This window comes from Oncorhynchus mykiss, chromosome 24 (assembly GCF_057628025.1).
Source record: "Oncorhynchus mykiss isolate SJ-2025 chromosome 24, ASM5762802v1, whole genome shotgun sequence".
In the NCBI taxonomy this organism is placed as follows: domain Eukaryota; kingdom Metazoa; phylum Chordata; class Actinopteri; order Salmoniformes; family Salmonidae; genus Oncorhynchus; species Oncorhynchus mykiss.
Window position 1 is genome coordinate 37,107,316 of NC_143045.1, and position 12,685 is coordinate 37,120,000.

The 12,685-nt window shown below is 44.7% G+C and overlaps 1 long non-coding RNA gene and 1 pseudogene across 1 annotated transcript in view; both read right to left on the minus strand.

The window, feature by feature from the left end:
- The window catches only part of LOC149972428 (uncharacterized), a 503,925-nt gene that overhangs the window by 52,711 nt on the left and 438,529 nt on the right, over positions 1-12,685 (minus strand). The window lies entirely within an intron of this gene.
- LOC149972429 (uncharacterized) overlaps positions 12,489-12,685 on the minus strand; it is a 3,399-nt pseudogene continuing 3,202 nt past the window's right edge.

Here is a 12,685-nt window from a genome sequence, read left to right on the forward strand (position 1 = left end):
ATCTATTATCTAAATGGGGAATTGGACTGGGCAATCAGAGGTACAGTCGGTGAGATGGACTGTGTATGGGACATATCTATTATCTAAATGGGGAATTGGACTGGGCAATCAGAGGTACAGTCGGTGAGATGGACTGTGTATGGGACATATCTATTATCTAAATGGGGAATTGGACTGGGCAATCAGAGGTACAGTCGGTGAGATGGACTGTGTATGGGACATATCTATTATCTAAATGGGGAATTGGACTGGGCAATCAGAGGTACAGTCGGTGAGATGGACTGTGTATGGGACATATCTATTATCTAAATGGGGAATTGGACTGGGCAATCAGAGGTACAGTCGGTGAGATGGACTGTGTATGGGACATATCTATTATCTAAATGGGGAATTGGACTGGGCAATCAGAGGTACAGTCGGTGAGATGGACTGTGTATGGGACATATCTATTATCTAAATGGGGAATTGGACTGGGCAATCAGAGGTACAGTCGGTGAGATGGACTGTGTATGGGACATATCTATTATCTAAATGGGGAATTGGACTGGGCAATCAGAGGTACAGTCGGTGAGATGGACTGTGTATGGGACATATCTATTATCTAAATGGGGAATTGGACTGGGCAATCAGAGGTACAGTCGGTGAGATGGACTGTGTATGGGACATATCTATTATCTAAATGGGGAATTGGACTGGGCAATCAGAGGTACAGTCGGTGAGATGGACTGTGTATGGGACATATCTATTATCTAAATACATATTGTGTTTGACTGACTGAGTGGGTCTGTGGAAATGCATATGATTAATGAATAAACATGTGATCAGGAGGCTGTCAAGCTATCCATCTCTCCAACTGCCCTTGACCTGCTCCTTCAGCAGCACTCATTGTTCATCTACACTCTGTTTTATGGTTGCTTTAGCGCGGTTTTGCTGAGTTGTGAGAATGTTGTCATATGACCAGTAAGACTGTGTTTATACAGCAGAGACAAGGCCTCTACAGGGGCTGGGTTAACACAGCAATGGCATGGCCTCTACAGGGACTGGGTTAACACAGCAATGGCATGGCCTCTACAGGGACTGTGTTAACACAGCAATGGCATGGCCTCTACAGGGACTGGGTTAACACAGCAATGGCATGGCCTCTACAGGGACTGTGTTAACACAGCAATGGCATGGCCTCTACAGGGACTGTGTTAACACAGCAATGGCATGGCCTCTACAGGGGCTGGGTCAAATCAGCAATGGCATGGCCTCTACAGGGACTGGGTTAACACAGCAATGGCATGGCCTCTACAGGGACTGTGTTAACACAGCAATGGCATGGCCTCTACAGGGGCTGGGTTAACACAGCAATGGCATGGCCTCTACAGGGACTGGGTTAACACAGCAATGGCATGGCCTCTACAGGGACTGGGTCAAATCAGCAATGGCATGGCCTCTACAGGGACTGGGTTAACACAGCAATGGCATGGCCTCTACAGGGACTGCGTTAAAACATGTTACGGCTAGACTTTCCGCTAGCGGAACCCCTCGACAACATCCGGTGAAATGGCAGAGCGCCAAATTCAAATTAAATTACAATAAATATTACACTTTCATGAAATCACACATTCAATACACCAAATTAAAGCTACACTTGTTGTTAATGCGTTTGAGCCAATCAGTTGTGTTGTGACAAGGTAGGGGTGGTATACAGAAGATAGCCTTATTTGATAAAAGACCAAGTCCATGTTATGGCAAGAACAGCTCAAATAAGCAAAGAGAAATGACAGTCCACCATTACTTTAAGACATGAAGGACAGTCAATACGGAAAATTTCAAGAACTTTGAAAGTTTCTTCAAGTGCAGTCGCAAAAACCATCAAGTGCTTTGATGAAACTGGTTCTCATGAGGAAAAGTACAGGAATGGAAGACCCAGAGTTACCTCTGCTGCAGAGGATAAGTTTGTTAGAGTTACCAGCCGCAGAAATTGCAGCCCAAGTAAATGCTTCACAGAGTTCAAGTTACAGACACATCTCAACATCAACTGTTCAGAGGAGACTGTGTGAATCAGGCCTTCATGGTCGAATTTCTGCAAAGAAACCAATAAGAAGAAGACACTTGCTTGGGCCAAGAAACACGAGCAACGGACATTAGACCAGTGGAAATCTGTCCTTTGATTTGGAGTCCAAATTGGAGATTTTTGGATCCAACCGCTGTGAGACGCAGTGTGGGTGAACGGATGATCTCTGCATGTGTGTTTCCCACCGTGAAGCGCATTATGGTCTGGGGGTGCTTTGCTGTTGACACTGTCTGTGATTTCTTTAGAATTCAAGGCAGACTTAACCAGCATGGCTACAACAGCATTCTGCTGCAATACACCATCCCATCTGGTTTGGGCTTAGTGGGACTATCATTTGTTTTACAACAGGGCAATGACCCTCCAGGCTGTGTAAGGGCTATTTTACCAAGAAAGAGAGTGATGGAGTGCTGCATCAGATGACCTGGCCTCCACAATCCCCCGACCTCAACCAATTGCAATGGTTTGGGATGAGTCAGACCGCAGAGTGAAGAAAAAACAGTCATCAAGTGCTCAGGATATGTGGGAACTCCTTCAAGACATTCCAAGTGAAGCTGGTTGAGAGAATGCCAAGAGTGTGCAAAGCTGTCATCAAGGCAAAGCATGGCTATTTGAAGAAACTCTAATATAAAATATATTTTGTTTTGTTTAACACTTTTTCGGTTAATACATGATTCCATATGTGTTATTTCATAGTTTTGATGACTTCACTATTATTCTACAATGTAGAAAATAGTAAAAAATAAAGAACAAATCCTTAAATGAGTAGGTGTTGTAAATCTTTTGATCGGTAGTGTATATATATTCAAATGAACATACACATATATACCCTCAAATGAACATACACACATAGATGGACATACACATGTCTAGGTTATACTGATACCTAGACTGTCTTTGAGGAGACTTAACTGTCAACAGACCGAACAACACTATGACTAGTGAGTGACATTGGAGGTTAAAACTTGTTGTTTTGTAAACAGACAACACATCACACATTTTCTCGCAGGTAGAAACTGCGGACACGACACAGATCTGAGATCAGCTTTTAACTGTCCACAAGAACTGACTGACCTTAAGACATTATTTCCAGGTACAAAAGTCATCGGATTCTCTTCACAACTCAGTTGACCTCCATTTACTGGCAGCCATTTTGTGTCTGCTTACAACATGCATTGAGGAATAGCGAGTTAAAGGAAGAGTTGGTCCCAAAGCAAGTATTAAAACCGGTGAGATGTCACAGAGAAGCATATTACTTTATCAAGTGGAGCCTAAGTCCTTTGCTTCATCCATGCAATAGGAACACCATCATCACCACACACTGACCATACAATTAACTGTCAACAGACTGAACAACACTATGACTAGTGAGTGACATTGGAGGTTAAAACTTGTTGTTTTGTAAACAGACAACACATCACACATTTTCTCGCAGGAAGAAACTGCGGACACGACACAGATCTAAGATCAGCTTTTAACTGTCCACAAGAACTGACTGACCTTAAGACATTATTTCCAGGGACAAACGTCATACTTTAACTCAAAGTGACTCATACGCTCATGCACACACTTACACACACACACACACACACACACACACACACACACACACACACACACACACACACACTCACACACACACACACACACACACACACACACACACACACACACACACACACACACACACACACACACACCGTACCATGGGAATTACTGGAAGGGAAGAGTTCAAAGCAACGCAGGGTGGAGTAACGAAACAACAAGCATGTTGCTGTACCTTTTTTTATACCAGTTGTAAACTGTGCACGAGACAATTCAAATTCTATTCTACTTTTTTATTTGGAAAATAAACTTTCAATCCATCACAATAAATGGAAAGTCAAGTTGACAGATGTTCCCTAGGTGTGGGAGGGATTGGAGGGAGGGAGGGAGGGAGGGAGGGAGGGAGGGAGGGAGGGAGGGAGGGAGGGAGGGAGGGAGGGAGGGAGGGGCAGTGGCATCTGTGTAACGGCAGGGGGTTGGCTGAGCATATGACGGGGATGGATACAGAGAGCCGTCTCACTGGGAAAGGTGAGTGGACACTGGGGAGCGCTGACGCATGCATGCACACACACACACACACACACACACACACACACACACACACACACACACACACACACACACACACACACACACACACACATACACACACATACACACACATACACACACACACACAAACACACACACACACACACAGACAACACACACACACACACACACACACACACACACACATACACACACACACACACACACACACACACAGACAACACACACACACACACACACACACTGTATCCTCTCCCCTTCTTCTTTCCTTCACCTGTAATGATGTAAAAGCAGTGGACAGGCTGAATCATCCACCACGGTGCTTCTACACCAGATGACCGTGGTCGTGTTAGCTGCGGTGTATTCTGTGTGTAGCCAGGGGTTGGTGATTAAAGTCATGCTCTGTGGTGGTGGCAGACCACACTGCATTTCATCCTCTGTTGGGTGTAGAGCGAAACACTGTGAGAGTCGTGTTCCTACATATGTGACATACAATTAGTGTCCAGCTCTGCATCTCCCTGCTGAGTCTTTTCAACCTCTGCGATTTCCCTCCTGAGCCAATCTGGCATTTTCACAACCGGAATGATAGAAGGAGGATGGGGAGGAGGGGAGGAGGAGAGGAAGGGAGAGGAGGAGGAAAGGAGGGGAGAGGAGGAGGAAAGGAGGGGAGAGGAGGAGGAGAGGTGGGGAGAGGAGGAGGAGAGGCAGAGGGGAGGAGGATAGGAGGGGAGACGAGGAGGAAAGGAGGGGAGAGGAGGAGGAGAGGAGGAGGGGGAAGGAGGGGAGGAGAGGAGGGGGGAGGAGGAGAGGAGGAGAGGAGGGGGGGAGGAGAGGAGGAGGGGAGGAGCAGAGGAGGGGAGAGGAGGAGGAAAGGAGGAGAGAGGAGGAGGAGAGGAGGAGGGGGGGAGTAGGAGAGGAGAGGCAGAGGGGAGGAGGAGAGGAGGGGAGAGGAGGAGGAAAGGAGGGGAGAGGAGGAGGAAAGGAGGGGAGAGGAGGAGGAGAGGTGGGGAGAGGAGGAGGAGAGGCAGAGGGGAGGAGGATAGGAGGGGAGACGAGGAGGAAAGGAGGGGAGAGGAGGAGGAGAGGAGGAGGGGGAAGGAGGGGAGGAGAGGAGGGGGGAGGAGGAGAGGAGGAGAGGAGGGGGGGAGGAGAGGAGGAGGGGAGGAGCAGAGGAGGGGAGAGGAGGAGGAAAGGAGGAGAGAGGAGGAGGAGAGGAGGAGGGGGGGATTAGGAGAGGAGAGGCAGAGGAGAGGAGGGGAGAGGAGGAGGAAAGGAGGGGAGAGGAGGAGGGAAGAGGAGGAGGATGGGAGGGGAGAGGAGGGGGGAGGAGGAGAGGAGGAGAGGAGGGGGGAGGAGGAGGGGAGGAGCAGAGGAGGGGAGAGGAGGAGGAAAGGAGGAGAGAGGAGGAGGAGAGGAGGAGGGGGGAGTAGGAGAGGAGGGGGGAGGAGGAGGGGAGGAGGAGAGGAGGAGGAGGGGAGGAGGTGATGAGGGGGGAGGAGGATGGGGAGGAGGGGAGAGGAGGAGGAGAGGAGGGGGAGGAGGGGAGAGGAGGAGGAGAGGAGGGGGGAGGAGGAGGGGAGGAGGAGAGGAGGAGGAGGGGAGGAGGTGATGAGGGGGGAGGAGGATGGGGAGGAGGGGGGAGGAGGAGAGGAAGGGGGAGGAGGATGGGAAGGAGGAGAAGAGGAGGAGGAAAACAAGCTTCCAATCCCTAGAGAAGTGAAAACAGCCCAGATCAGTGATGACAGAGAACAGACTTCCTGCCAACCGCGCTGAGAGGAAAAACATAAATACAGGAAGTGTTCTTTCACATCGTATGATCATCAGATGTGTTGTCAGGCATACCGCTGATAACGCTGAATGGGTTTGATGGCGCGTGCATACTTGTGTGTGAATTAATTTAGTCCATGTGTGTACCTGAGTCCAGGTGTGTGTGTGTGTGTGTGTGTGTGTGTGTGTGTGTGTGTGTGTGTGTGTGTGTGTGTGTGTGTGTTTGTCATGTTCTCTCCTGCTCATTATGGTAAGACATTGCCACGTGTGGCATTTACCTCTGTTCTGTGACTAAACCAGGCACAATTACCGAAAGGGTAGTAAGCTCCACACTCCTTTGTCTGTCAGAGAGAAGGAATGACAACAAGATGTATCTGTCAGAGAGAAGGAATGACAACAAGATGTATCTGTCTGTCACAGAGAAGGAATGACAACAAGATGTATCTGTCAGAGAGAAGGAATGACAAGAAGATGTATCTGTCTGTCAGAGAGAAGGAATGACAACAAGATGTATCTGTCTGTCACAGAGAAGGAATGACCACAAGATGTATCTGCCAGAGAGAAGGAATGACAACAAGATGTATCTGTCAGAGAGAAGGAATGACAACAAGATGTATCTGTCTGTCAGAGAGAAGGAATGACAACAAGATGTATCTGTCTGTCACAGAGAAGGAATGACAACAAGATGTATCTGCCAGAGAGAAGGAATGACAACAAGATGTATCTCTCACAGAGAAGGAATGACAACAAGATGTATCTGTCTGCCAGAGAGAGAAGGAATGACAACAAGGTGTATCTGTCTGCCAGAGAGAGAAGGAATGACAACAAGATGTATCTGTCTGAGAGAAGGAATGACAACAAGATGTATCTGTCAGAGAGAAGGAATGACAACAAGATGTATCTGTCAGAGAGAAGGAATGACAACACGATGTATCTGTCAGAGAGAAGGAATGACAACAAGATGTATCTGTCAGAGAGAAGGAATGACAACAAGATGTATCTGTCAGAGAGAAGGAATGACAACAAGATGTATCTGTCAGAGAGAAGGAATGACAACAAGATGTATCTGTCAGAGAGAAGGAATGACAACAAGATGTACAGTGCCTTGCGAAAGTATTCGGCCCCCTTGAACTTTGCGACCTTTTGCCACATTTCAGGCTTCAAACATAAAGATGTAAAACTGTATTATTTTGTGAAGAATCAACAACAAGTGGGACACAATCATGAAGTGGAACGACATTTATTGGATATTTCAAACTTTTTTAACAAATCAAAAACTGAAAAATTGGGCGTGCAAAATTATTCAGCCCCCTTAAGTTAATACTTTGTAGCGCCACCTTTTGCTGCGATTACAGCTGTAAGTCGCTTGGGGTATGTCTCTATCAGTTTTGCAAATCGAGAGACTGACATTTTTTCCCATTCCTACTTGCAAAACAGCTCGAGCTCAGTGAGGTTGGATGGAGAGCATTTGTGAACAGCAGTTTTCAGTTCTTTCCACAGATTCTCGATTGGATTCAGGTCTGGACTTTGACTTGGCCATTCTAACACCTGGATATGTTTATTTTTGAACCATTCCATTGTAGATTTTGCTTTATGTTTTGGATCATTGTCTTGTTGGAAGACAAATCTCCGTCCTAGTCTCAGGTCTTTTGCAGACTCCATCAGGTTTTCTTCCAGAATGGTCCTGTATTTGGCTCCATCCATCTTCCCATCAATTTTAACCATCTTCCCTGTCCCTGCTGAAGAAAAGCATGCCCAAACCATGATGCTGCCACCACCATGTTTGACAGTGGGGATGTTGTGTTCAGGGTGATGAGCTGTGTTGCTTTTACGCCAAACATAACGTTTTGCATTGTTGCCAAAAAGTTCAATTTTGGTTTCATCTGACCAGAGCACCTTCATCCACATGTTTAGTGTGTCTCCAAGGTGGCTTGTGGCAAACTTTAACCGACACTTTTTATGGATATCTTTAAGAAATGGCTTTCTTCTTGCCACTCTTCCATAAAGGCCAGATTTGTGCAATATACGACTGATTGTTGTCCTATGGACAGAGTCTCCCACATGAGCTGTAGATCTCTGCAGTTCATCCAGAGGGATCATGGGCCTCTTGGCTGCATCTCTGATCAGTCTTCTCCTTGTATGAGCTGAAAGTTTAGAGGGACGGCCAGGTCTTGGTAGATTTGCAGTGGTCTGATACTCCTTCCATTTCAATATTATCGCTTGCACAGTGCTCCTTGGGATGTTTAAAGCTTGGGAAATATTTTGTATCCAAATCCGGCTTTAAACTTCTTCACAACAGTATCTCGGACCTGCCTGGTGTGTTCCTTGTTCTTCATGATGCTCTCTGCGCTTTTAACGGACCTCTGAGACTATCACAGTGCAGGTGCATTTATACGGAGACTTGATTACACACAGGTGGATTGTATTTATCATCATTAGTCATTTAGGTCAACATTGGATCATTCAGAGATCCTCACTGAACTTCTGGAGAGAGTTTGCTGCACTGAAAGTAAAGGGGCTGAATAATTTTGCACGCCCAATTTTTCGGTTTTTGATTTGTTAAAAAAGTTTTAAATATCCAATAAATGTCATTCCACTTCATGATTGTGTCCCACTTGTTGTTAATTCTTCACAAAAAAATACAGTTTTATATCTTTATGTTTGAAGCCTGAAATGTGGCAAAAGGTCGCAAAGTTCAAGGGGGCCGAATACTTTCGCAAGGCACTGTATCTGTCTGCCAGAGAGAGAAGGAATGACAACAAGATGTATCTGTCTGAGAGAAGGAATGACAACAAGATGTATCTGTCAGAGAGAAGGAATGACAAGCCTCTAGTCTTCTCTTCTGTCTCTGCTTTCTTCTCTAGATTGTGTGAGGCAGTTTAACATCTTTTTTAAAATTTACATTTGGTAGCGTTGTTAGCAAACGTGAATTTAACCTTAAATCACCTCAAAATGTGACACTGACATTGGATTTAGGTTAAAAGTTGGGTGAAAAAAAGACGAAACCTCATTAAGGCGATGACTTTTTGCAAATCATATCACTTTTCTATGTTGTTTCAACATTATCACATTGAACTTGTTTGTTGAAATGACGTGGAAATAACATTGATTCAATCAGCTTTTCCACAGTGGGTTGAATCTTTCTTCTCTCTCTCCCTCTTTCTCTTTCTTTATAATCCTTCTTAATTATCTCTTTCATCTTTCTTAATTGGTTTTTCTCTGATACTTTCTGTCTTTCTGTCTTGGAAACAGAGTTTCCCAGTGAAAGAGCAAGAGAGTGAGGAGGAGAGGGAAAAAAGAGATTGAGACAGAGAGAAGGAAAGTCTGATATAGGAGCAGTCGTGGGGCAGCTCTCTGTCCATCTCTCTCTCTCTTCCTCCCTCAGGTAAGAGAAGGAAGGATGAAGACATTAAAAGGAGATGACACTGAGCCCCCTCGCAGTGACACAAGAGAAAGAGATCATCCGGAACTTCAAACAACTTTTTTTTTTAAAAAGGTCAGAGTAAAGAAAGCGAGAGTTGTGGAGAAGAGAGAGAAAGAGTTGTCTGGGATTTGCGTCAGTGAAAGATGTGGAAAAGAACAAGAGAAGTAGACAGAGACTTTTGACTGGCCATAGACACGGTGGAGAATTTATTTTTGCTTTGAATGTATGAAGTGTTCGGTCAATTTTTCAGTTTTTGATTTGTTAAAAAAGTTTGAAATATCCAATAAATGTCGTTCCACTTCATGATTGTGTCCCACTTGTTGTTGATTCTTCACAAAAAAATACAGTTTTATATATTTATATAAGCCTGAAATGTGGCAAAAGGTCGACAAAGTTCAAGGGGGCCGAATACTTTCGCAAGGCACTGTATCTTAACGTCTGCACCAACATATCATAAAATCAAATCAAACTTTATTTGTCACAGTCACCAAATACAACAGGTGTAGACCGTATTGGAAAATGCTTACTTCCTAGCCCTTAAAACCTGTTTGGGATAAGGGGCAGCATTTTCACATTCGGATGAAAAGCGTGCCCAGAGTAAACATCCTGCTACTCAGGCCCAAAGGCTAATATATGCATACTATTAGTAGTGTTGGGTACAAAACACTGTGAAGTTTCTAAAACTGTTTGAATAATGTCTGTGAGTATAACAGAACTCATATGGCAGGTCGAAAACCTGAGAAAAATCAGACCAGGAAGTGGGAAATCTGAGATTTGTATTTTTTCAACTCATTGCCTATCGAATATATACACTGTCTATGGGGTCATATTGAACTTCCTAAGGCTTCCACTAGATGTCAACAGTCTTTAGAACATTGTTTGAGGCTTCTACTGTGAAGTGGGGCGAATGAGAGCTGATTCAACCAGAGGCCTGCCAGAGTGCCATGAGCTGATCACGCCCGCACACGTGAGAGCGACCTGCGTTCCATTGCAATTCTAAAGACAAAGGAATTGTCCGGTTGGAACATTATTGAAGATTCATGTTAAAAACATCCTAAAGATTGATTCTATCCTTTGTTTGACATGTTCTACGAACTGTAATATGACTTTTTTGAACTTTTCGTCTGAACCTTCCGTGAGTTTGTATTTGTTTACCAAACGTGCTAACAAAAGGAGGTATTTGGACCTAAATGCTGGACTTTATCAAACAAAACAAACATTTATTGTGGAACTGGGATTCCTGGGAGTGCATTCTTATGAAGATCATCAAAGGTAAGCGAATATTTACAACGCTATTTCTGACTTTTACTGACTCCACAACATGGCGGGTATCTGCATGGCTTGTTTTTGTGTCTGAGCGTCGTACTCGGTGTGCTTTTTCCGTAAAGCTTTTTGGAAATCTGACACAGCAGAACCCCTAGCCGTAATTAGCTTTAACCATCAATGCAGTTCAAGAAATAGAGTTAAGAAAATATTTATTAAATAAATTAAGAGAAACCTTTGTATTTATGGTACTCAATAAAATAACAAGAAGATATATCAAATTGTCACATACACGTATTTAGCAGATGTTATTGCAGGTGTAGCAACATTCTTATGTTGTATTTTTATTTAGCTAGGCACCCAGTCCACTACAGCCCCGTCGATGTGAATGGGGGCCAGTTCTGCTCGCCGTTGTTTTAACCTCCTCCCTCCTCCGAGTTCTAACCTCCTACCTATAAGCTGTCTCATCGTTGTTGGTGATCAGGCCTACCACCGTTGTGTCGTCAGCAAACTTAATGATGGTGTTTGCGTCGTGCGTGGCCACACAGTCATGAATGAACAGAGAGTACAGGAGGGGACTGAGCACGCACCCCTGAGGGGCTTCTCAGAAGGATCCCCAATCTGTGTCCCCTTTTCCGGTGTCTTTTCTTTACGCAAAAGGCATGGACCTAGGCCTGTTCCAGTGAAATCAGGACATCCTTCTCGTTGTTCTAGTTACAGGAAAACGTTTCTCCCAGTCCGCTGTGAGTAATCGCTTTTCTGCTGTCCAGAAGTTATTTTCGGTCATAAGAGACGGCAGCAGCAACATTATGTACACAATAAGTAAAAAAATAAGTTAAACAAAAACCAAATAAAATTACAAAATTGTACAATTGTTTGGGTGAATGTAAAACGTCAGCCAAGTTCTTTGGCGCCGTCTTGAAATTCTGAGGGTGTGAGGACATAGCGGGAGTCAAGCATCCGGATTAGTGTCCTGCTCCTTGAAAGCGGCAGCTCTAGCCTTTAGCACGGTACAGCTGTTGCCTGTAATCCACAGCTTCGGGTTGGGATATGTACGTGCGGTCATTGTGTGGACGAAGTCGTTGATGCACTTATTGGTGAAGCCGGTGACTGAGGTGGTGTATTCCTCAATGCCATTGGATGAATCCCTGAACATATTCCAGTCTGTGCTAGCAAAACAGTCCTGTAGCGTAGCATCCGCGTCATCTGACCACTTCCGTATTGAGCTAGTCACTGGTACTTCCTGCTTTAGTTTTTGCTTGAAAACTGGAATCAGGAGGATAGAATTATGATCTTCTGCTTTTTATACATCATGTTTGGTTGTGTTTCACAGTGTGACTGCAGTGTTGTTCCTCATCATGTTTGGTTGTGTTTCACAGTGTGACTGCAGTGTTGTTCCTCATCATGTTTGGTTGTGTTTCACAGTGTGACTGCAGTGTTGTTCCTCATCATGTTTGGTTGTGTTTCACAGTGTGACTGCAGTGTTGTTCCTCATCATGTTTGGTTGTGTTTCACAGTGTGACTGCAGTGTTGTTCCTCATCATGTTTGGTTGTGTTTCACAGTGTGACTGCAGTGTTGTTCCTCATCATGTTTGGTTGTGTTTCACAGTGTGACTGCAGTGTTGTTCCTCATCATGTTTGGTTGTGTTTCACAGTGTGACTGCAGTGTTGTTCCTCATCATGTTTGGTTGTGTTTCACAGTGTGACTGCAGTGTTGTTCCTCATCATGTTTGGTTGTGTTTCACAGTGTGACTGCAGTGTTGTTCCTCATCATGTTTGGTTGTGTTTCACAGTGTGACTGCAGACCCCACTGATTCTATTTCCAGAGTTATCCTTTATCAGATTGTGTTGCATTGTATTCTTCTATCAAGGCACATCTCAGTTGTCGGGGAAACACAACAACTTGGGCTAAAATTAAAACAACACACAACGGAACTGTTTCAATTGCGTCATTTTTATTCTTGATTTTAAATCAAGTTTTGATTATATTGAAATGAAGAAAGAAAAAAACTTTGAGAGCGAAATAAGAGAGTCTACTAGTGCTCTCTCTCTCCCATCTCATCAAGTTGAGCAGT